The sequence below is a fragment of the Phyllobates terribilis genome, unplaced genomic scaffold (genome assembly GCF_046119375.1).
Source record: "Phyllobates terribilis strain yellow unplaced genomic scaffold, ASM4611937v1 Scaffold_11__3_contigs__length_659146591, whole genome shotgun sequence".
Lineage (NCBI taxonomy): Eukaryota > Metazoa > Chordata > Amphibia > Anura > Dendrobatidae > Phyllobates > Phyllobates terribilis.
The window spans coordinates 66700915-66728200 of NW_027362771.1; positions in this window are offsets into that span (position 1 = coordinate 66700915).

The window sequence follows — 27286 nt, forward strand, 5'->3', positions numbered from 1 at the left end:
TGAAACAACTGAAAATATGTCTTATATTCTAGGTTCTTCAAAGTAGCCACCTTTTGCTTTGATGACTGTTTTGCACACTCTTGGCATTCTCTTGATAAGCTTCAAGAGGTAGTCACCGGAAATGGTCTTCCAACAATCTTGAAGGAGTTCCCAGAGATGCTTAGCACTTGTTGGCCCTTTTGCCTTCACTCTGCGGTCCAGCTCACCCCAAACCATCTCGATTGGGTTCAGGCCTGGTGACTGTGGAAGCTAGATCATCTGGCGTAGCACCCCATCACTCTCCATCTTGGTCAACTAGCCCTTACACAGCCTGGAGGTGTGTTTGGGGTCATTGTCCTGTTGAAAAATAAGTGATGGTCCAACTAAACGCAAACCGGATGGAATAGCATGCCGCTGCAAGATGCTGTCGTAGCCATGCTGGTTCAGTATGCCTTCAATTTTGAATAAATCCCCAACAGTGTCATCAGCAAAGCACCCCCACACCATCACACCTCCTCCTCCATGCTTCACAGTGGGAACCAGGCATGTAGAGTCCATCCGTTCACCTTTTCTGCGTCTCACAAAGACACGGTGGTTGGAACCAAAGATCTCAAATTTGGACTCATCAGAGCAAAGCACAGATTTCCACTGGTCTAATGTCCATTCCTTGTGTTCTTTAGCCCAAACAAGTCACTTCTACTTGTTGCCTGTCCTTAGCAGTGGTTTCCTAGCAGCTATTTTACCATGAAGGCCTGCTGCACAAAGTCTCCTCTTAATAGTTGTTGAAACGATGTGTCTGCTGCTAGAACTGTGTGTGGCATTGACCTGGTCTCTAATCTGAGCTGCTGTTAACCTGCGATTTCTGAGGCTGGTGACTCGGATAAACTTATCCTCAGAAGCAAAGGTGACTCTTGGTCTTCCTTTCCTGGGGCAGTCCTCATGTGAGCCAGTTTCTTTGTAGCGCTTGATGGTTTTTGCAACTGCACTTGGGGACACTTTCAAAGTTTTCCCAATTTTTCGCACTGACTGACCTTCATTTCTTAAAGTAATGATGGCCACTCGTTTTTCTTTACTTAGCTGCTTTTTTCTTGCCATAATACAAATTCTAACAGTCTATTCAGTGGGATTATCAGCTGTGTATCCACCTGACTTCTGCACAACATAACTGATGGTCCCAACCACAATCATAAGGCAAGAAATCCCACTTATTAAACCTGACAGGGCACACCTGTGAAGTGAAAACCATTGTTGGAAGCCCATTTCCAGTGACTACCTCTTGAAGCTCATCAAGAGAATGCCAAGAGTGTGCAAAGCAGTCATCAAAGCAAAAGGTGGCTACTTTGAAGAACCTGGAATATAAGACATATTTTCAGTTGTTTCACACTTTTTTGTTAAGTATATAATTCCACATGTGTTAATTCATGGTTTTGATGCCTTCAGTGTGAATGGACAATTTTCATAGTTATGAAAATACAGAAAAATCTTTAAATGAGAAGGTGTTTCCAAATTTTTGGTCTGTGCTGCATATATATGTGCTTAATATATATATATATATATATATAAACACAAGTCTATATCTATGTGCTCATATATACAGTGGCGAAAATAAGTATTTGATACATTGCCGATTTTGCAAGTTTTCCCACCTACAAAGAATGAAGATGTCTGTAATTTTTATCGTGGGTACACTTCAACTGTGAGAGACAGAATATAAAAAGTAATGTAGAAAATCACACTGTATGATTTTTACATTTTTACATAATTAATTTGTATATTATTGCATGAAATAAGTATTTGATATAATAGAAAAACTGAACTATGTGTATGTAGCATCCACAGTTATAAATCCTGGCAGCACAGACAAAAGTTAATAAGTGTAAAGATTGGCAATTGCCCAATGAATGAGCAAAATGCTTCTCATTCATCGGGTGATTGGATTGTTTATGGCCGAACAAAAATCATTATTCTCAGCAGCACATCACCCGGTGTAAACAGGAGAAATGCTGCTGATAACATGAGACTGTATGGGGACAGATTGATCTACTAGTAATTGTTCTGTGCTCATCATTGTTAGTCAGCCTGTCTAAAGATGCCAATATCAAGCACAGAACGACTTGACAATCGCACTCGTTTAACGGCCTGAACTCTGTGCATGTAAATGCGACTGAAATGTTTCTGTGTGATGGTACAATATATGAGCATTTGGTGCCCCACTTTAAACTTTTGCCCAGGGCCCCACTTTGGCTAAAACCGGCCCTGGATGTGGGGGGAACAGGATTGTAAGATATGTCGCCAGCAGTGAGGAGAAGCAGAGAGAGGTAGAGCAGGTGGGAGAAGGAGAGTGACTGTTTTTTCATGTTTTAGTAGGATAGATCTGAGGTTGAAGAGCAGTACAGCAGATGAGGACAGGTGGGGAGATAAGAGGGAAGGAGAGATAATTATTTGATTAGAGGGTGCTGAGGTTTGGGGATAGCGAAGTAGAGTGAGGATTAGTGGAGCCAAAACTGTGAGCATATGTAAGCATGTTGAAGGAGTAGGAGTAGGTTAAAAGAAAAGCAAGGAACATGTAATAAGCAGTGCTTACTATTCCCTTCTTGTTTATTCCTGGTATACAGTGGGTACGGAAAGTGTTCAGACCCCTTTAAATTTTTCACTCTTTGTTTCATTGCAGCCATTTGGTAAATTCTATATAGTTCATATTTTACTCATTAAAGTACACTCTGCACCCCATCTTGACTGAAAAAAACCAGAAATGTAGAAATTTTTGCAAATTTTTTAAAAAAGAAAAACTTAAATATCACATGGTCATAAGTATTCAGACCCTTTGCTCAGACACTCATATTTAAGTCACATGCTGTCCATTTCCTTGTAATCCTCCTTGAGATGGTTCTACTCCTTCATTGGAGTCCAGCTGTGTTTAATTAAACTGATAAGACTTGATTTGGAAAGGCACACACCTGTCTATATAAGACCTAACAGCTCACAGTGCTTGTCAGACCAAATGAGAATCAAAGGAACAGACCAAGGAGCTCAGAGACAAAATTGTGGCAAGGCACAGATCTAGCCAAGGTTACAAAAGAATTTCTGCATTACTCAAGGTTCCTAAGGGCACAGTGGCCTCCATAATCCTTAAATGGAAGAAGTTTGGGACCACCAGAAGTCTTCCTAGACCTGGCCGTCCAGCTAAACTGAGCAATCGTGGTAGAAGAGCCTTGGTGAGAGAGGTAAAGACGAACCCCAAGATCACTGTGGCTGAGCTCCAGAGATGCAGTAGGGAGATGGGACAAAGTTCCACAAAGTCAACTATCACTGCAGCCCTCCACCAGTCAAGGACTCCCAGACTATGAGAAATAAGATTCTCTGGTTTGATAAGACGAAGATAGAACTTTTTGGTGATAATTCTAAGCAGTATGTGTGGAGAAAACCAGGCACTGCTCATTACCTGCCCAATACAATCCCAACAGTGAAACATGGTGGTGGCAGCATCATGCTATGGGGGTGTTTTTCAGCTGCAGGGACAGGATGACTGGTTGCAATTGAAGAAAACATGAATGTGACCAAGTACAGAGATATCCTGGATGAAAACCTCTTCCAGAGTGCTCTTGACCTCAGACTTGGCCAAAGGTTCACCTTCCAACAAGACAATGACCCTAAGCACACAGCTAAAATAACAAAGGAGTGGTTTGAGAACAACTCTGTGACCATTCTTGACTGGCCCAGCCAGAGCCCTAACCTAAACCCAATTGAGCATCTCTGGAGAGACCTGAAAATGGCTGTCTACCAACGTTCACCATCCAACCTGACAGAACTGGAGAGGATCTGCAAGGAAGAATGGCAGAGGATTCCCAAATCCAGGAGTGAACTTGTTGCATCATTCCCAAGAAGACTCATGGCTGTACTAGCTCAAAAGGGTGCTTCTACTCAGTACTGAGCAAAGGCTCTGAATACTTATGACCATGTGATATTTCAGTTTTTCTTTTTTAATAAATTTGCAAAAATGTCTACATTTCTGTTTTTTTTCAGTCAAGATGGCGTGCAGAGTTTACGTTAATGAGAAAAAAATGAACTTTTTAGAATTTACCAAATGGCTGCAATGAAACAAAGAGTGAAAAATTAAAGGGGTCTGAATACTTTCCGTACCCACTGTATTACTGCAGCACACTTATAGAGCCACATAGAATTCGTCACCAGACCTGTATCTACACATGTAAACCTACATAAGAGATATCACTAAAGAGAAGTGTGATGTACCCCTAAGAAGATATCAAAACCAAAAAGAAGTGAATCCTAGTCAAATACCGTTCAATATATATATAATATTAATAAATATGGAGGAGACAGAGACCCAAACGAAAACAAAGGTTTGGTAAATATATAAACCATTTTATTGTACATCAATTATAAATATAATATCAATAATACAATAATAAAAGGTAAGGGGGAGAAGTACAATTAAAAAACAGGGAGGATGGAAACAATCCCTGAATATAAGGAAAGAACCAGATAATGAGGAGCTCCTGTGAGATGAAAAATGCTCTAGAGTTCTAGGGGCAAACACAATTAGGACGGGCTAGTAATTACTGCAAACTGTGAGACTAAGAAATATGATGAATAGTCTATAAAAAACAGGAAAAAATATGAATATACCTGCAAAAGAAGTATACCAACAAGTAGAATATGCAAGCATATAATCCGGTATAATTAAATAAATTAAATACTAAAATCTCGCAGCCAACTCACAATTATATAAGGTATAAATATCAGAGAGTATAGCTGATCAATTGTGAGTGGCCGTAGTTTTAATAAGAACCCAGAAAAAAGGCTCGTTGTTTATAATACGTTTTAACAGTACGCAAAATATAGGTGAAGCAACCCTGATGTTCTACAGCACTAGTGTCTTATAAGTGGCGTGTATTGCAGTCAGTTAAATAAATATATAGTAGAGAGCAGGAAGGCAAAACTTTAAACTTTGCCTGTATAATGCCCCTGCAATATCTATATAATAATCAGAAGTTGGTCAAAAGACGAGATGGCCGCAGTAGATGCTAATCCCCAATATGGGGTGCAGGTGAAAATAATGAAGCCAATTAACCCTGGTAGATATAATCATAGCAAGAGCATAAAGACATAAACATATGACGGTATCAGGAAAGCCCAAAGATAATCAGTCATAAAGTATGTGCACCAGTACCATGTCTCACGAGAAGCACAGGAGCATCCAGATGGTGTGTGTGAGCCTCGACTAGCATTTCACCAACTGCGGCCTCGTCAGGCACTCCTGACACCATCATATGTTTATGTCCTTATGCTTTTCTTATAATCATATCTAGCAGTGTTTCTAGATATAATGATATGTTTTAAAAAAAAACAAAAAGACCTGGCCTCCTCCACCCCTTAATAGCCAGCCATCACACACCTTATTTCCCCGTCGCCCAGGACAGCTCAATGAGTTGTTATGGAGGAGGGGGAAAAGTGTAACTATAGTCATCGGTAAATATAATTCTTTTACATAGCAAAGCAATACAGCTTTAAATGCTATGATTTAAGAAAAAAATCTGGCCCCCTTCCACCACTTAATAGTCAGCCATCACACCTTATTTCTCCATCACCCAGGATAGCTAAATGAGTTGTTATGGAGGAGGGGGAAAGTGTAACTATAGTCACCGGTAGTCACCAGTAAATATAATTTTTTTACACAGCAAAGCCGTATAGCTTTAAATGCTGTGATTTAAAAAAAAAAATCTGGCCTGCTTCCACTCCTTAATAGCCAGCCATCACACACCTTATTTCTCCGTCGCCCAGGACAGCTCAATGAGTTGTTATAGAGGAGGAGGAAAAGTGTAACTATAGTCACCGGTAGTCACCGGTAAATATAATTTTTTTTACATAGCAATGCAATATAGCTTTAAATGCTATGATTAAAAAAAAAAAACTGGCCTCTTTCCACCCCTTAATAGCCAGCCATCTCACACCTTATTTCCCCATTGTCCAAGACAGCTCAATGAGTTGTTATGGAGGAGGGGGAAAAGGGTAACTATGGTCACCGGTAACCACCGTTAAATATAATTTTTTTACATAGCAAAGCAATATAGCTTTAAATGCAATGATTTAAAAAAAAAAAAATACTGGCCTCCTTCCACCCCTTAATAGCCAGCCATCACACACCTTATTTCCCCGTCGCAGGACAGCTCAATGAGTTGTTATGGAGGAGGGGGAAAAGTGTAACTATAGTTACCGTTAGTCACCGGTAAATATAATTTTTTTACATAGCAAAGCAATATAGCTTTAAATGCTATGATTTAAAAAAAAAAAAAAAACTGGCCTCCTTCCACCCCTTAATAGCTAGCCTTCACACACCTTATTTCCCTGTCGCCCAGGACAGCTCAATGAGTTGTTATGGAGGAGGGTAAAAAGTGTAACTATAGTCACCGGTAGCCACCGGTAAATATAATTATTTTACACAGCAAAGCAATATAGCTTTAAATGCTATGATTTAAAAAAAAAAAAAAAAACTGGCCTCCTTCCACCCCTTAATAGCCAGCCATCTCACACCTTATTTCCCCATCGCCCAGGACAGCTCAATGAGTTGTTATGGAGGAAGGGGAAAAGTGTAATTATAGTCACCGGTAGTCACCGGTAAATATAATTATTTTACATAGCAAAGCAATATAGCTTTAAATGCTATGATTTAAAAAAAAAACAAAAAAAAAAAACTGGCCTCCTTCCACCCCTTAATAGCCAGCCATCTCACACCTTATTTCCCCGTCGCCCAGGACAGCTCAGTGAGTTGTTATGGAGGAGGGGGAAAAGTGTAACTATAGTCACCGGTAGTCACCGATAAATATAATTATTTTTCATAGCAAAGCAGTATAGCTTTAAATGCTTTGATTTAAAAAAAAAAAAAAAACTGGCCTCCTTCCACCCCTTAATAGCCAGCCATCTCACACCTTATTTCCCCGTCGCCCAGGACAGCTCAATGAGTTGTTATGGAGGATGGGGAAAAGTGTAACTATAGTCACCGGTAGTCACCGGTAAATATAATTATTTTACATAGCAAAGCAATATAGCTTTAAATGCTATGATTTAAAAAAAAAAAAAAAAAAAAAAACTGGCCTCCTTCCACCCCTTAATAGCCAGCCATCTCACACCTTATTTCCCCGTCGCCTAGGACAGCTCAATGGGTTGTTATGGAGGATGGGGAAAAGTGTAACTATAGTCACCGGTAGTCACCGGTAAATATAATTATTTTACATAGCAAAGCAATATAGCTTTAAATGCTATGGTTTAAAAAAAAAAAAAGAAAAAACTGGCCTCCTTCCACCCCTTAATAGCCAGCCATCTCACACCTTATTTCCCCGTCGCCCAGGACAGCTCAATGAGTTGTTATGAAGGAAGGGGAAAATTGTAATTATAGTCACCGGTAGTCACCGGTAAATATAACTAGAATATTTTTCCTTTTATGTACTATATACATAGCGTAACACTATACATATAGTATCATAAGGCTGTTATTGTCAGGGGCATGTAGTGTGCATGGTATTCCCAGGCACACCATAATGCCACACATAAAAGTCCCTACTGGGCACTTACCTCCGTTGCCTCATCCATCTTTATGGCCATCCTGTTGAACAGGAATATCTTCTGTGTTCTTCTGGGGTCCTGATCCTGGCTTGAGTCCTGACATGCTGATTTCTTGCTTGTCCAGGTCCTGCTTGCCCATCCGGATCTTCTTATTTTGATGCTCTTCTTGGGGTTTAGGAAGACAGCTTGCTCTGATGATATTAAAGAGCCGGTGGATGGTTTGGGGTTTTCCAGCTGATGTTGGTAAATGAAAACCCCGTGAATAAGGCCTGGTGGTCTGCTGAGAGGGCTGAGTTGTTAGCCTCTGCTGCTTCCAGAATTTGAAGATTGAATGGTCTGGAGCCGCGCTGGATGTTGCTTGGCTATAAGAGAAAAAGAAAACACAAGAAGGTGATTACATAAGAAGAGTATATAGTAAAGTTCAGGAAAGCTAGAGGCTCTCTACATATGTCAACCAATGATCTGCAGATTTTGTCACTATCTGCTGATCATTTAACATGTATGGGGGCTTAAAATCTCTCCACTGACAAATTTGACCTCTGAAAGGAAACATTAGTGGTATAAGCCTCATCCGAGCAGTAGTGCGGCTCAGATCAGCGACCTTCACTGTTATTAGAAATCTGACGAATTTGGAAAAAGAGATTAAAGCTATGTGAAACTATTCATAAATGAGTCTGTATAAAACATCTCCTCTAATACTTACTGGCACAGGAACATGTGGGGGACACATTCTAAGGGCTTCCACCGAGTCCCAGTCAATACGCCGGAAAAACCTATGGGCTCTGATGTTACCATGGACTCCGAGGCGCCTGGCAGGATCTTCCCGGAGGAGCTACAAAAGAAGAAAAAAATTTTTTTTATATTTATATAACAGCTTCATAAATAAAATTTAACTAAAATAAATAAATATTATATAAATTTATAAAAAAAAGCCTAATATTAGTGTTTTCATTCTGACAACTTCAATAATATATGACAGGTAATATATACCATCACGTCATCCCTACAAGTGTTTACGTGTTATATTGAACACGTAAACACTTGACCTAACATGAGATTCCACTCCCTTCCACCAACGGAGCTGAATATAATAGTAAATTACCGCTAACATCACAATGAATCACACTATAATCTAAAAGTAATGCAACTTATATCATGTACTGACCTTTTTAATGATGTTCTTCGCCTCCTTGCTGGAAGCGTTGAATAGTCCTCGATGATATTTGGACCTGCTGGTAATCATGATGTTGAAAATGATGCCAAATGCATACCAGTCTACCCCAGCATTGTACTCCTCCGCAGCCAGCATCTCAGGAGCCATGAAGCCTGGTGTCCCAGCGTATTCGGTGGCTGTCTGGTCTCCATAGATGTTCTCAAGTGCCAGACCGAAGTCGGCAATCTTTATATGGCCCGTCGCAGCCACCAAGATGTTAGAAGGCTTGAGATCTCTGTGAAGAAGACAAATGGATTCTTATCAATGTCCGCTGTATAATTCTCAGTATTGCTGTGTATAGTTATAGGCATCACTGGTGGTGGAGGATTAGATGTATTTCTAGTTACCGGTGGATGATGCCCTTAGAATGCAGGTGTTGAATTCCACACACAAGTTCTGCGGCGTAGAATCTGGCCGAAAGGAAAGTAGAGAAAATAGTATTTAGTGAATGAGAAACTCAGAAATATATATTGCCCAAAAGACTAGACAGGCAGGACTTATCAGGATTTTATATTTATGGTTATTATATACAGATATTTATATTATTATAATGGTCTAGAAGGGCAGTCGCACATATCATACTGATTATAAGGCACCTGGACCTGCTCATCCTAAGTATAGGATATCAATGTTAAAGTAGTGGATAACCTCTTTAAGTTCCTTCTTGCCTATAGGGATACACAATTGCTACTATTACAATGTATATTCATATGGTGTTAAAGGGTTTTCCAGAATCAGAAAAACATGGTGTCTTTCTTTAAAAAATAACGCCACATGACTAATGTGAATGAGGATGAGCTGCGATGCCTCACACAACCTGTGGACAGGTGCGGTGCTATTTTTCGAAATAAAAATTAGAGCTGTATTTTTCTAAGTGTTTCCCTAATAACATCCCTGTGAATGGAAGATATGAATTTACGTGAACGTTAGGGCTAACAATCTAATCAGTCTCATTTAGAAAATACACAGCTGTATGGCTTAGACTGTGAATACTGTACCGTGCACTGGGGATGTCAAGACACCCCTTCCTCATCAGGAGATGGTGGAATTCGCCACAGGTGACAAACTCCATCCCTAGAAGCACAATCTCCTGTCAGACAAGACGTAGAAATCAGTCGTATGATAAAGTCATTGTAGCAGTTCTACATTTACTAACACTCAATAATCAGTGATTTCTTCTGCGATTTCTTCTGTGATTAATCTCTGTTCCACTTACTCCTGAAGATATAGTTACATAATAATAGCAATAATGATACTTTATACTTTTTACTATGTGTTTATTAGTTATTCTAAGTATATACATATAGAAGATATATCTACATATGTAGAATGTAATGGGCTAAATGTACAGCATTACTTTTCACTGTAATGTTGCCTTCTGCATTTCTCACCATTGTGAAGTACTCATTAAGAATGACATCCATAGGGGTGGTCATATGACTTCAGATATTAGGAGCCAGTTGGACCACTCCAAGATTTTCCATAGACTTCAATAGAGAAACCCAAAAAGTTAACCGTCAGCAATCATATTTCTAGGCACATTGCCTGGTTCCCAGGGTTTGTCCAGTGTTCCCACAGTAGGTGACAGCGAATGTTAACAAACACCATATATAAATGTGGACATATCCTGTGCATATAGATGAGTGCACTTTATTCTTTATTCAATATTAATGAACAGGTCACAATTTTACCTTGGTCTGAAAGGCGAATGTGCCATGAAGAAGGAAGGGGCTGCCAGATGCAAGTTGTAACACACGCCGCTCCACCAACGCGCGCTCCTCTCATTCAGCTAGCAGGTTCCTCTTTGTGATGACTTTTACAGCAAATTGCTGGCGGGTATATCTATCTTCCGCCAGCACCACCTAGAAAACAATGGTCATTAGTTGATGATCTTCATGAAAGGGGTTGTCTGGCCTTGGGGTACAAGTCTGCAGACACTTTATTTGAGTGTAGACTGGTGAGGATTCTCCAGTGTTGGGAGCGGATGGTCATTTATCCGGCCTCACTCAATTCCTTTGTATTGAGCGAGCCTGTGTAAGGGGGTGTTGACTGGATCGTCGCATTCATACCCCTGAAGACACCTATCATGTTGTATTGTAGTGTAAACGATGTCCTGCAGTTTTCAGTATATATGGTGTAATTACATAGTTACAGTATGTGATATTATGTGAATTGTAATACAGAGTGTGGTATGGTCATATGTATAATGTATAGTGTACAGCATAGGATTGCGCAAGATAAGACATAGCTTAGGACTTAGGAGTTGACATAGGTAGGATGAGAATAGTGTAAGAAAGTGTTCATGTTTGGGACTAGCTCATAGTGGGAGGGAAAAGTGCCACTTAAAGGAGACTGCTTCCTGTTTGTAGAGCGTTCGTGAGTGATATAAGATCAAATTCAAGGGCAGTTGGGGCTGATATCAAGAGTGAGTACATATTGTTCTGGGTGGTATGAGGCCTTACAAAAATTCACTGCAGACATTCCTGCAATGTCCGGAGATCAAGGCTCGATTCAGGTGCTATGGCAAGCACTTCACCCCTTTACATAAAGAGGAAGATGGACGTGCAATTGCGTATGGGAAATGTAACAGATCTCGGGTGAATTGTGGAACTCAACTGGGAATTCCTGGGGCTGATAGGATCAGTGAACGTAGGGATAGTCCAGTTAGAATGTAAATAAATGCTGAAAATGTACTGTACTATGGAAATAAGAAATGGAGAATGTTGTGCTCGATACTGTGTATTACAATCTGATGCAATTGAACTGTCGAGTAAACTTCTGTGTGTTGAAACGAACTGAGTGTTCCCTAATCTATGTGCGGCAGCTCCTTAAGTTGAAGACCTGGAGACAGCTGGGGCCTGTGGCCTACAAGTGAGTGTAACGCACCCTACACGCAACGACACATTTGAACTGGCACACGATTTTTCTGTAAAGTGCCAGGGCGACATGGACAGCTGCACATGTCTCGTCGGCACATGACCACATGTATGCAAATTGCATACCTGCAGTTATGCTCCTGCCCATTCCTGGCACCAACACTGGAGAAACAGCACACACGCTGCACACTGTGAGGATTCACAAGTCTGTAGTCACATAGTTACTGCAGACTTGTACCCTAAGGCCGAACAACTCATTGAAATAAGTGTGGAGGGGAGCAGGAAAGTGACACCATTGCTATTTCTTTTATTATAATTTTATATTTCTACAGTTTCTTACTAGCTTACATACAGGAGATCTAATAGACATAAACATGGGCACTGGGAAATAACCCCACTAGAATTACCCATTAAAGCTAGGAGGTTAAAGGATTATTTCAGTCTTAGCCATGCATGATTGAGACAGGAATAACTACAACTCCAGAGCTGGTCGGCATTATTCCTGTGTCAGCCATGAAAAGCTGAGATGAGAATCAATATAAACAGACTGTGTTGGGGTGCAGAGCTCAGCTGTACATAGGTGCTGGCATCAAAGACCATGGTGCAAATGTATGCCTATCTATACTAGGGTTATTTTGTGCAGCATATATAGTTTATCACATTTGGCGTCTATTACACTTTATATGTGTGTAGGATTTATTTCCACCCAACATACCTTTTTCTAAAAGCCTATTGTGAATACATTACTTAATATTGCTGCATATTCTTTTGTTACGCACCATGGGGGTTGCCTGTGTTTTTAGCCTTATCTGATTTTCTCTTTTTTCATCTGATTTTATCATGCGTCTAAATTGTACTAATAAAATATATACCTTTTATGCTACCTTGGCTATTGCTCATAGTTTTTTGTATAGGTTATTTCAAGATCGATAAAGATTTAAGCAAAACAAAATATCATTTTACCCTATGAAAGACCACTTTGCTTGTTTGTCAGGCGAACGTCAGCCTGTTTCCACTGGTTTCCGATAACTGCGCCGTGTGAATGCACCTTAATCTGCAGCACAGACCTGAGACTACATTTGCAGACTCTTTGCCCTGATCCTAAACTCCTTTTCACTCCACAGCACCTCTGGTGTCAGGTTTTATGTTGCAGTGATGCCAGGAGTTATAAGAATTGCAGAAAACACGACAGGTGAATATATTGTGAAGAGTATGCTTTGGGATATTTGCTGGCTTCTCTGGTAATCAAGGAGCTCTCTCCTTTTTCCAGGAATGTCCTAAAAAATCTGAGAGTTGTCAGTAATAGTATTAAGAGGCTTGTCCTCAATTCCATTTTTGTCCTAACTTCAGGGAGTAGTATGATTAAAAAAATAAAACAATACTACCCTGATAAATCCTTTGCTATTCCAGAGCCCGGCACAGTAGTCCAAACCTATACTTGTTTACCTTGCGGCAGACAATCACTGGTCTCATTGAGGATGTCTCTATTTATTGGACAAAACCATTGAGACGAGTCATTGGTTAGCAATCCGGAGAATGTATGAGACGTCACCACTGCTGACACGGAATTTTTTGAATTATTACTTTTTAACTGTGGACAATATCTTTAATAAATGTCATTCTCAGTACACACACATATATTTACTCATACTTATGTAGCTATGTACATGCAGATGTACAATATAGTGCCTTGAAAATGTATTCACATCCTGTGAACTTTTCCACATTTTTTCAAGTTACATGCAAAAACTTAAATGTATTTTATTGGAATTTTATATGATATACCAACACAGAGTACAAGTATTTGTGAAGTGTAAAGGAAATGATACATGTTTTTCTAAATATTTTAAAAATATAAATCTGAAAATTGTGACGTGCATTTGTATTCAGCCCCTCTGAGTCAAAACTTTGTAGGACCAATTTTTGCTGCAATCACTGCTGCAAGGTATTTTTCTACCAGCTTTGCACTATAGGTTGAAATTTTTGCCCACTCTTCTTTGCAAACTAGCTGTAGCTCAGTGAGATTGGATAGAGAGCGTTTGTGAACAACAATTTTTAAGTCTTGCCACAAATTCTCAATGAGATTTATGTCTGAACTTTAACTGGGTTTTATAAACACATAAGTATATTTTTATTTAAACCATCTTATTGTAGCTCTGGAAGTATGTTTAGAGTCGTTGTCCTGCTGGAAGGTGAACCTTCATCCCTGTCTCAAGTTTTTCCAGCCTCTAACAGGTTTTTCCTACAAGATTGTCTTGTATTTAGCTCCATCCATCTTCTAATCAACTCTGGCGAGCGTCCCTGTTGAAGAAAAGCATCCCCACAGCATGATGCTTCCACCACCATGTTTGACGGTGGGGATGGTGTTTTCAGGGTGATCTGCAGTGTTAGTTTTCCTCCACACTTAGTGTTTTTCATTTAGCAAAAAAATTGTAATTATTGGTCTCATCTGACCAGAGCACATTCTTCCACATTCTATGTGGGTGACACAGCTAGCATGGATAAAGGTGGATGAATGTGCTGTGGTCAGATATTTACATGTAGAGTTTCTAAGGCAGCCGTCACTTCTACATGATGTTGTCTAAACAGGTGTCTGGCCCACACTTGCACAGCCAACAGGATCGTGCACCTGTATTGAAAAATAGGTGTTGTTATCTGCTGGCCATCCAAGTTTCCAAGGTGCAGGCATGTGGGGAAAACAGCAGCACCTGCAACTTCCTAGTGCAGAAGTGAGAGGCACCAGAAAAACACTTTAACCCACTGTAGACTATCAGAAAACACTATTACACTTATATAGGTAGCAACACATTTGGAAACCCCCCTGCATCTGCCTTTGTTAGAAACACCTCAATTTGGGGATCTAAGATGGTTATTAACAGTGTTATTCTCTACTTCATTCATGATCTTATATTGTATAGCAAACAATATACAATCTGGGCTCGTAATGTTATAGGTTCTTACCTTTCCAAAACTCCCCGGCCAAGAACTTGATGAAAATCTAATCTCTTGATGTTGTCAGAGATTGTGCTGCCGGGGAGAGATGGCCCCGCACTGCTGTCTCCTAAAATGGCAAACAGAAATAAGACGAGAAATTAGAAAAAGAATTTACTGTCCATGTATAATGTGTTGGTTATTTTGTAACCTTAGCAGAGAATTCAGTTTTGGTCAGCATTGGAGTATTCATCTTTGTAAACATATTGCTTTATGCTGTTAATTGAAAAACAGACTATAATTTACTATTCAATTTAGCACAAAGGGTTAATTATGTTATTACAAAATGGAGAATCAGTATCATTTATGTGAGGAATAATACTGGTAGCACAGTGATTGTCCAATATTAAGTGTACTGCCTTAGAAAACAATTACAGCTCAACGCTAATATTGTCCTGCAGCAGTCTTAAAGGGCCCCTGCCCCTGGGACTGAGAAGTGGGTATACGTTTCGCATGTATAGGCACTCTACCTGAAGCCCTCCATTTGCTCCCCGATGCCTCCTCTGCTGGGATAGGCGTTCCTTTCCTCCTGCTTCCAAGAGGACGGCCATAGCAGCATGGAGTACACTGGTAAATGTACACCTCACCTCTCCTGCCTTTCCTTTCCCATCCCACAGCACAGAAAAGACAGGGAAGATGTGGTTTAGATTTACCAAACTGGTGGCCATCTTGGAGGTAGGAGGAACAGAACACAGATCTAAGCAATAGAGGTAGCGGGAGGCAAAAGAAGGGCGTCAGGAAGGATGACGGTATATTTACAAAGTGTAGTAACTTTTCAGTCTCAGGGTATAAGGTTGCTTTAATATACATTTTTTGCTATACGCAGTCACTAAGTAGCAAAGAGGGGAATTTATTAAATATACATAAAAAACAAATACATTTTAATCAGATTGATTCTTCCTTGTTCCTCCACATTTTTGCCATTCTGCTAAAACGACTCAACACCGGTATGACATTCACTTCTATATAGTCCACCATCTTATGTGATATATTTAATGCCAAATATTTCAAACTGTTGCCCTCTTGGATAATAAGTATATCACCATCTGTAATTTGTAAATTCTTGTCCAATAACGATATGTGACCTATTCCAATTAATCTTCAATCCAGAAAAAATACCAAATCCATTCACCAATTTAATAGCTGTCCTTAGATCTTCCTTTACATTGCCTTAAAATAATAACAAATCACCTGTGTACATCGCTAACATTTCCTCCTGAGTCCCAAACTGAGAACCCCTTATTCCTTTACAACCTTATATATGGTCAATAGGTAGGGCAAAGAGCAGTTTGGATTAGGAAATCAATGTCTTGTGCCCCTAAAAAGGACAAAAAGCTGGGACATAACCCCATGCACCACCACACTGGCTTGGGGATTTGTATATTAGAGTCTTATCCACCTAATACATTCTGGACCAAGTCTATCCAATATTTCCCACAAATAAGCCTATTCCATGCAATCAAATGCTATTGCAGAATCTAAGATGCCCTTAGCACAGGGATGTCAAACTCAAACACACAAAGGGGCAAAATGAAAAACTTGGACAAAGTCGCGAGCCAACCAGTATACAGTATAATGGGCCCCACATAGTCCTCAATGCAGAATAATGGGCCCCACATAGTCCTCCATACAGAATAATGGGCCCCACATAGGGGAGGTGGTTCGGGTGTCGCTGGACAAACATAATCAGCCTGCGGGCAAGATTTGGCCCACGGGCCAGACTTTGACATGTATGCCCTAGCATCTTCATTATCTGGATGGAAGATCATAATCAAAAATAAAACAGATATACGTACAGTACAGACCAAAAGTTTGGGCACACCTTCTCATTTAAAGATTTTTCTGTATTTTCATGACTATGAAAATTGTACATTCACACTGAAGGCATCAAAACTATGAATTAACACATGTGGAATTATATACTTAACAAAAAAGTGTGAAATAACTGAAAATATGTCTTATATTCTAGGTTATTTAAAGTAACCACCTTTTCCTTTGATGACTGCTTTGCACACTCTTGGCATTCTCTTGATGAGCTTCAATAGGTAGTCACCGGAAATGGTTTTCACTTCACAGGTGTGCCCTGTCAGGTTTAATAAGTGGGATTTCTTGCCTTATAAATGGGGTTGGGACCATCAGTTGTGTTGTGCAGAAGTCTGGTGGATGCACAGCTGATAGTCCTACTGAATAGACTGTTAGAATTTGTATTATGGCAAGAAAAAAGCAGCTAAGAAAAACGAGTGGCCATCATTACTTTAAGAAATGAAGATCAGTCAGTGCGAATAATTGGGAAAAATTTGAAAGTGTCCCCAAGTGCAGTTGCAAAAACCATCAAGTGCTACAAAGAAACTGGCTCACATGAGGACCGCCCCAGGAAAGGAAGACCAAGAGTCATCTCTGCTTCTGAGGATAAGTTTATCCGAGTCACCAGCCTCAGAAATCGCAGGTTAACAGCAGCTCAGATTAGAGACCAGGTCAATGCCACACAGAGTTCTAGCAGCAGACACATCTCTTCAACAACTGTTAAGAGGAGACTTTGTGCAGCAGGCCTTCATGGTAACATAGCTGCTAGGAAACCACTGCTAAGGACAAGCAACAAGCAGAAGAGACTTGTTTGGGCTAAAGAACAGAAGGAATGGACATTAGACCAGTGGAAATTTGTGCTTTGGTCTGATGAGTCAAAATTTGAGATCTTTGGTTCCAACCACCGTGTCTTTGTGCGACGTAGAAAAGGTGAACGGATGGACTCTACATGCCTGGTTCCCACCGTGAAGCATGGAGGAGGAGGTGTGATGGTGTGGGGGTGCTTTGCTGGTGACACTGTTGGGGATTTATTCAAAATTGAAGGCATACTGAATCAGCATGGCTACCACAGCATCTTGCAGCGGCATGCTATTCCATCCGGTTTGCGTTTAGTTGGACCATCATTTATTTTTCAACAGGACAATGACCCCAAGCACACCTTCAGGCTGTGTAAGGGCTATTTGACCAAGAAGGAGAGTGATGGGGTGCTACACCAGATGATCTAGCTTCCACAGTCACCAGACCTGAACCCAATCGAGATGGTTTGGAGTGAAGGCAAAAGGGCCAACAAGTGCTAAGCATCTCTGGGAACTCCTTCAAGATTGTTGGAAGACCTTTTCCGGTGACTACCTCTTGAAGCTCATCAAGAGAATGCCAATACTTAACTCTTTTGTTAAGTATGTAATTCCACATGTGCTAATTCATAGTTTTGATGCCTTCAGTGTGAATGTACAATTTTCATAGTCATGAAAATACAGAAAAATCTTTAAATGTGAAGGTGTGTCCAAACTTTTGGTCTGTACTGTATATATATATATATATACATATAAATACACAAAGATACAAAGATGTAGATAAAAGAGGGAAAATAATATATGAAAACACACAATCAGGAAAATATAGACATCATATTGTGAGAATTATATACAACATATGTGTATAAAGTATAATGTCCTCCAAGTAATACCCAAAGTATCATTATTAAATATAAATGAGTATATATAGAGAGAGTCATGAGACAATATAATATAATATGTACTCAATATGGTACAGAGAATATGGGAATACCATAACATGGGAATATGGGAATATAATATGGGAATAATCATTTAACATCGCAGCACCGGAAGCGCTTCACTTACCCTGCCCATCGGTGAACCCGTCACGTGATCGCGGGTCAACGATGGGTGGACATGACAACCCTGGGTCTGCAGCAGACTCCAGTGGTTGTCATGAGCTGGTCGCTATGAGCGCCACCTAGTGGTCGGCGCTCAAAGCACAGGACCATTTCTGCTACACAGAGGCGATCTGCTGATCATCTCTATGTAGGAGAGGCGATCGGACAGTTGCTGCTTCTAGTGTCCTATGAAGACTATAGAAGCAAGCAAAAAGTGAAAAAAATGTTTTTAAAAATATAAAAAAAATGAAAAAAATATAAAAGTTTAAATCACCCCCCTTTCGCTCCATTCAAAATAAAATAATAATAAAAAAAAACACATATACATATTTGGTATCACCACGTTCAGAATCGCCCGATCTATCAAAATAAAAAAGAATTAATCCGATCGGTAAACGGCGGAACGAGAAAAAATTTCTAAACGCCAGAATTATGGATTTTTGTGGCCGCAACATTGAAATAAAATGCCATAACGGGCGATCAAAACATCGGATCTACCCCAAAATGGTATCAATAAAACGATAGCTCGGCGCGCAAAAAATAAGCCCTCACCCAGCCCTAGATCCAGAAAAATGGAGACGCTACGGGTCTTGGAAAATGGCACCATTTTTTTGTTTTATGAAACTTTTGAATTTTTTTTCACCACTTAAATAAAAAAGAACCTACATATGTTTGTGTCTACGAACTCGTAATGACCTGGAGAATAATAATGGCAGGTCAGTTTTAGCATTCAGTGAACGTGGTAAAAAAAAAAAAATCTGCACTTTTTTTGCAATTTCACCGCACTTGGAATTTTGTTCCCGTTTTCCAGTACACTATATAGTAGAACTAATAATGGCATAGAAAAGTACAACTCATCCCGCAAAAAATAAGCCCTCACATGGCCATATTGTCCAAAAAATAAAAAGCTATGGCTCTGGGAACAAGGGGAGCAAAAAACGAAAATGCAAAAACGGAAAATCCCAGGATTGCGAAAGGGTTAATACGTCTTTTGTTTCAAACTCTGTTTGCAGTTATGAGTAAATGGAAGGTGAAAGAACAACCTGAATTAAATTAATTGATAAGCGAAAAAAGAGAAAGTGGTCTACGATAATAAAAATCAGACAACTGTTTATGAGCGTATCTGGGAAGAATGGACAGGTGTAGAACAATGCTAGTTATGGGATGAAGGGTTTTTCCTTGTATCCTCCCCTTCAGTTTGGGGGTGCAGGTGGGGTTTGTTTTGATTCAAGGGAGGAGGGATGATGGAATAATATGGAAGGGTTAATATTTGTTCCATTTTGTTTTTCTTAAACAGATGGTTGAAGAGTATGGATATTTATTGTATATTAGAGAATATAAATAAATGTTATATGTGAAGTGCTATAACTGCATTAAAATAAATGAGATTATTGCAACATATTACTATTTAATAAACTATTTGTAATCTTTAAGAAAAAAAAGTAGTAAGGAGGGGAATTTTATATGCATTTGTTGGAAATGTGATTTTGAGTATAAATGGTGCAAGATAAAAGATCTTCACCCTGAGGTTTCCGCCCCCATAATCAGTGCAGGAGAGCAACTGCTATGCAAAACCATGAATCTGCAACAACAGTAGTGGATTTTCTCTGTTTCCCATTTTGTTACAATGAATAATAATGGTATATACCCTCAAAATGGCACTGCTGAGGTGTTATGGAAGCCCAGGTTGCTTTGATAGCAGCCTTCAGCTCGTCTGCATTGTTGGGTCTGGTGTCTCTCATCTTCCTCTTGACAATACCCTATAGATTCTCTATGGGGTTAAGGTCAGGCGAGTTTGCTGGCCAATCAAGCACAGTGATACTGTTGTTTTTACACCAGGTATTGGTATTTTTGGCAGTGTGGACAGGTGCCAAGTCCTACTGGAGAATGAAATTTCCATCTCCAACAAGCTTGTTGGCAGAGGGAAGCATGAAGTGCTCTAAAATTTCCTGGTAGACGGGAGTACTGACTTTGGTCTTGATAAAACACAGTGGACCTACACCAGCAGATGACCTGGCTCCCCAAACCATCACTGATTGTGGAAATTTCACATTAGACCTCAAGCAGCTTGGATTGTGGCCTCTCCACTCTTCCTCCAGACTCTGGGACCTTGATTTCCAAATGAAAATTGGAACTCGGGGACCTTGTGGAGTGTGTCAATGACTGCCTTCTGGACATCTGCCAAGTCAGAAGTCTTCTCCATGATTGTGGAGCCTACTGAAACAAACTAAGGGACCTTTTTAAACGCTTAGAAAGCCTTGTTTTTTGTTAATTATTCTAATTTACTGAGACAATGACTTTTGTGTTTTCATTGGCTGTAAGCCATAGTCATCAACATTAACAGAAATAAACACTTGAAGTAGATCACTCTGTTTGTAATGACTCTATATAATATATGAGGTTCACTTTTTGTATTGAAGAACTGAAATAAATTAACTTTTTGATGATATTCTAATTTAGTGAGATGCACCTGCAGTTACATCAATGGAAAACTTAAACAAATATGGCTCTCTTTTATCAAAAAAGAGATTTTCATTGTACAAAAGCAATAAAACATAACTACCGTATATACTGTACATATACATATATATATTATAAATTTTGTTTATGTACAGTACAGACCAAAAGTTTGGACACACCTTCTCATTTAAAGATTTTTCTGTATTTTCATGACTATGAAAATTGTACACTCACACTGAAGGCATCAAAACTATGAATTAACACATGTGGAATTATATACTTAACAAAAAATTGTGAAACAACTGAAAATATGTCTTATATTCTAGGTTCTTCAAAGCAGCCACCTTTTGCTTTGATGACTGCTTTGCACACTCTTGGCATTCTCTTGATGAGCTTCAAGAGGTAGTCACCGGAAATGGTTTTCACTTCACAGGTGTGCCCTGTCAGGTTTAATAAGTGGGATTTCTTGCCTTATAAATGGGGTTGGGACCATCAGATGTGTTGTGCAGAAGTCTGGTGGATACACAGCTGATAGTCCTACTGAATAGACTGTTATAATTTGTATTATGGCAAGAAAAAAGCAGCTAAGTAAAGAAAAACAAGTGGCCATCATTACTTTAAGAAATGAAGGTCAGTCAGTTTGAAAAATTGAGCCAACTTTGAAAGTGTCCCCAAGTGCAGTTGCAAAAACCATCAAGCGCTACAAAGAAACTGGCTCACATGAGGACCGCCCCAGGAAAGGAAGACCAACAGTCACCTCTGCTTCTTAGGAAAAGTTTATCTGAGTCACCAGCCTCAGAAATCGCAGGTTAACAGCAGCTCAGATTAGAGACCAGGTCAATGCCACACAGAGTTCTAGCAGCAGACAAATCTCTACAACAACTGTTAAGAGGAGACTTTGTGCAGCAGGCCTTCATGGTAAAATAGCTGCTAGGAAACCACTGCTAAGGACAGGCAACAAGCAGAAGAGACAATTTTGGGCTAAAGAACACAAGGAATGGACATTAGACCAGTGGAAATCTGTGCTTTGGTCTGATGAGTCCAAATTTGAGATCTTTGGTTCCAACCACTGTGTCTTTGTGCGACGCAGAAAAGGTGAACGGATGGACTCTACATGCCTGGTTCCCACCGTGAAGCATGGAGGAGAAGGTGTCATGGTGTGGGGGTGCTTTGCTGGTGACACTGTTGGAGATTTATTCAAAATTGAAGGCATACTGAACCAGCATGGCTACCACAACATCTTGCAGCGGCATGCTATTCCATCCGGTTTGCGTTTAGTTGGACCATCATTTATTTTTCAACAGGACAATGACCCAAAACACACCTCCAGGCTTTGTAAGGGCTATTTGACCAAGAAGCAGAGTGATGGGGTGCTACGCCAGATGACCTGGCCTCCACAGTCACCAGACCTGAACCCAATCAAGATGGTGTGGGGTGAGATGGACCGCAGAGTGAAGGCAAAAGGGCCAACAAGTGCTAAGCATCTCTGGGAACTCCTTCAAGATTGTTGGAAAACCATTTCCGGTGACTACCTCTTGAAGCTCATCAAGAGAATGCCAAGAGTGTGCAAAGCAGTCATCAAAGCAAAAGGTGGCTACTTTGAAGAACCTAGAATATAAGACATAGTTTCAGTTGTTTCACACTTTTTTGTTAAGTATATAATTCCACATGTGTTAATTCATAGTTTTGATGCCTTCAGTGTGAATGTACAATTTTCATAGTCATGAAAATACAGAAAAATCTTTAAATGAGGTGTGTCCAAACTTTTGGTCTGTACTGTATTTATTTATTAGTATACCACATGTAGAATAGGCCATAAGTGTCAGTTTACAGTTTGTCTAAATCCCAGTACCCCCAATCATCAGCTATTTGAAGGGGCAGCAGTGCTTACCTGGCCCCCAGAATTTACACTTTTATTACCTATTTTGTGATAACCTTATGGTAAAATCGCTCATGAGGTTTAAGCCTGGAAGTGTAATTACAAGGTCATTACAAAAATAATTTACTATTTAGTTTCTCCAATCTCATAATTAGAGTGGATTAGAGCTAATAGGGCAGAGGGTTCATACATTACATTGTTGGCCATTGATTTTTTTTGGGAAATAAATTCATAATGACTGCCTCCTTCTATCCGAGAAATCAGCTGCTGGACTCTTTCAAGTGGAGATTTATGATTGAGCATGATATAGAAGACTCATCAGGCATGATCTGTTATGGCATTACTTCACATATGCATGGAATTACATTAGGATGATCCCTGCTTTCATAGTCAATATAATATAACCAAGTCAGAGGGAAATGTGATAACCAATTATTATTGTTTTGGCTGCTTAACTACTTCTGGGCCACCAATAGATTTTAAACATCTGGGACAGTCCACATTCTACTCTGCAGTGATGTTCTAAAACCGAGATACACAACATTTTTTGGCCCAAGTGACGCAATGCCATACTGAACCAATAATCCCTAGGGCGGCGAAAAATTTAAAGGGTTTTTTACATAAATACATCACCAGAACCACCATAAGTACATTCATTACATTAATACATCATCAGAACTAAGTTTTGAGTATTTGAGGAGGATTTGGAGAGATTCTGCTCAGTTTCAGTTCCAAAAAATAAGTGTGATCATAAACCAACTTACACTGAATTTTTGGAGCAGAAACTGAACGGAATCTCGTCAAATCCTCCTGATAAAATTCTCAAAATTAAGAATTTTGAGATTAAGTTTTAACATAGCCATGAAGCACGTTTTCGATTGCCACATGTGTACAAGATCAGAACCACTGTTTGCACATAAATGCACCAGAACCACCATCAGCACGTGAATACACCAAGTACAAAAGCTTAGTACAGCGATCAGTTGCAATGACAGGTCAGCCCCATGTACAATTGCATTGCATGAACCTACAACTCCCAATATGTCTTTAACAATGGTAAGAAGATACTGGGAGTAGTTCTTAACAGTCATCATCAGACTGTGGATCATACAGGAACCACAGCACTGAAGAGAAGCAGGAATACATATAGGTACCTTATATTTGTCATCTTCCCTGATTGAATTCATTTCCATCTCTTTTTGTCTCCATGTGGTACAGACCCCATTATGAGATTGCACAAGCAGAGCTTGTCTCTGCAGATTTTCCTCTTCTCTGTCTTCAGCAGCACATCCCGACACAGTGCCTTTAAAAATAAAAGTATCATTATACTGCCCCATAAATAAAAAATATCTTCCATGCTGTGCCCATGAATAACTAATTGCTTGTGCTTCCTGCACAAAATATCCCCCACACTTCCCCTCTGCAAAATGTACCTCGCACACTGCCCCTCTGAAAAATGTCCCCTGCACCCTGCCCCTCTGCAAAATGTCCCCCACACAATGACCCTCTGCAAAATATCCCTACCACACTGCACCTCTGCAAAATATCCCACGCACACAGCCTCTCTGCAAAATACAGTGGGTACGGAAAGTATACAGACCCCTTTAAATTTTTCACTCTTTGTTCCATTGCAGCCATTTGTTAAATTCTAAAAAGTTCATTTTTTTCTCATTAAAGTACACTCTGCACCCCATCTTGACTGAAAAAAAAACAGAACTGTAGAAATTTTTACACATTTATTAAAAAAGAAAAATTGAAATATCACATGGTCATAAGTATTCAGACCTTTTGCTCAGACACTCATATTTAAGTCACATGCTGTCCATTTCCTTGTGATCCTCCTTGAGATGGTTCTAGTCCTTCATTGGAGTCCATCTGTGTTTAATTAAACTGATAAGACTTGATTTGGAAAGGCACACACCTGTCTATATAAGACCTCACAGCTCACAGTGCATGTCAGACCAAATGAGAATCATGAGCTCAAAGGAACTGCCCATGGAGCTCAGAGACAGAATTATGGCAAGGCACATATCTGGCCAAGGTCACAAAAGAATTTCTGCAGTACTCAAGGTTCCTAAGAGCACAGTGGCCTCCATAATCCTTAAATGGAAGAAGTTTGGGACCACCAAATTTCTTCCTAGACCTGGCCGTCCAGCCAAACTGAGCAATCGTGGGAGAAGAGCCTTGGTGAGAGAGGTAAAGAAGAACCCCAAGATCACTGTGGCTGAGCTCCAGAGTTGCAGTGGGGAGATGGGAGAAAGTTCCACAATGTCAACTATCACTGCAGCCCTCCACTAGTCGGGGCTTTATGCCAGAGTGGCCGACGGAAGTCTCTCCTCATTGCAAGACATATGAAAGCCCGCATAGAGTTTGCTCAAAAGCACATGAAGGACTCCCAGACTATGAGAAATAAGATTCTCTGGTCTGATGAGATGAAGACAGAACTTTTTGGTAATAATTCTAAGTGGCATGTGTGGAGAAAACCAGGCACTGCTCATCACCTGCTCAATACAATCCCACCAGTGAAACATGGTGGTGGCAGCATCATGCTATGGGGGTGTTTTTCAGCTGCAGGGACAGGACGACTGGTTGCAATTGAAGGAAACATGAATGCGGCCAAGTACAGAGATATCCTGGATGAAAACCTCTCCCAGGGTGCTCTGGACCTCAGACTTGGCCGAAGGTTCACCTTCCAACAGGACAATGACCCTAAGCACACAGCTAAAATAACAAAGGAGTGGCTTGAGAAAAACTCTGTTACCATTCTCGACTGGCCCAGCCAGAGCCCTGACCTTAACCCAATTGAGCTTCTCTGGAGAGACCTGAAAATGGCTGTCCATCAACGTTCACCATCCAACCTGATGGAACTGGAGAGGATCTGCAAGGAAGAATGGCAGAGTATCCCCAAATCCAGGTGTGATAAACTTGTTGCATCATTCCCAAGAAGACCCATGGCTGTACTAGCTCAAAAAGGTGCTTCTACACAATACTGAGCTAAGGGTCTGAATTCTTATGACCATGTGATATTTCAGGGTTTTTTTTTTAATAAATTTGCAAAAATTTCTACATTTCTGTTTTTTTTCAGTCAAGATGGCGTGCAGAGTGTACGTTAATGAGAAAAAAATGAACTTTTTAGAATTTACCAAATGGCTGCAATGAAACAAAGAGTGAAAAATTTAAAGAGGTCTGAATACTTTCTGTACCCACTGTATGCCCACATACTGTCCCTCTCCAAAATATTCCCCCGTACATTGCCCTACTGAATGAAGGACCCCCCACCACAATTGTGCCCCCTTTGACAATTGTCAACCTCATTATGTGCCCTCACTGTAACATTAGTCCCTTCCTTCCTCATCCACAATGATATAATTAATTTAATCTTTGGCTCCTTGACTTACTATTGGCTGTGCCATCTCTTCTCCTCTGAGGTGTTTGGGTGCCGACAATAGTGTGATGACGTCAGCAGCGTGCTGACCTCATCATGCCGCTGCATGTCGAGGCTGGGATTGACGGGCGCTGCTTTACCCTAGTCCCGATGACAGTGTTCAAATATGTTTGCATCTGAAACATTTGAATATAAGAAGAAGGGAGCTCCATATCCTGGACGGCTCCATGGGCTGCAGCAAAACTTTGGTGGGCTGCATGCGGTACATGAGCCATATGTTGTGCAGGTCTGTTCTAAAAGAACACTACATTGTATAACACCTGCACCAGATTGTGCAGTTACCTCAGCCGGGAGCCTACCAGCAGTCACAGTCGGACTCCCTATAGAGAAGGTAGAGAGGATTTATTACCATCTCTGCCTTTTCAATTACTGTGATAGATGTTAGAAATGCATTGGGGAAATATTGGCCCATTTTGAAGCAAGGCCTAGTCCTTTCCAAATGTACTACACCAGTCCCTTCCACCACCTATAGAAAGCCGAAGAACCTGAGGGACTTGCTGGTACATAGTTACCATAAAGATCCTGGACCAGAGAAAACCTTCAGCTCGAAAGGCTTCCATCCATGCAAGAACTGTGCGGCCTGTGCAAATCTGGTGCGGTGTACATCCTTCCCATTAAGTGATGGTCATAAGGAGTTTCAAATCACACAGCATACATCTTGCAATACAGAAGGAGTAATCTGCCACGCCTTGTGTCCATGTGGCCTCATCTACTGTATGTGAGTCTTACTTTTCACCAACTGAGAGTGCGTGTGAGGGAGCACGTGCGAGATATTAAGAATGCATCAGAATCTCTTGACGATACTGTATTGAAGCCTATCCCAAGGCATTTCAAGTTAAAACATGGGTGTGATGCTAGCCTCCTCCAAATTCGAGGCATTGACCGGGTATTAATTGACAAGGGGGGGGATTGGAGAAAGACCTTTGCCCAGTTGGAAACTTGGTGGATTATGAATATTGATTGCATATGCCCCAAAAGCCTCAACGAGGTCCTCAGTTTTGTCCCTTTCTTGTAATGTGCTATTGTGTTTAGGTTTTACTTATGTTTTATGCTGTTTTAACTTCTCACTTTTTTATTTACATGCAGGGTATCCAGTATTTTTGTACACTCTACTGTGAGACAGATGCTGGACCACCACTCACTTGGAGGATCTTCTTCTCCC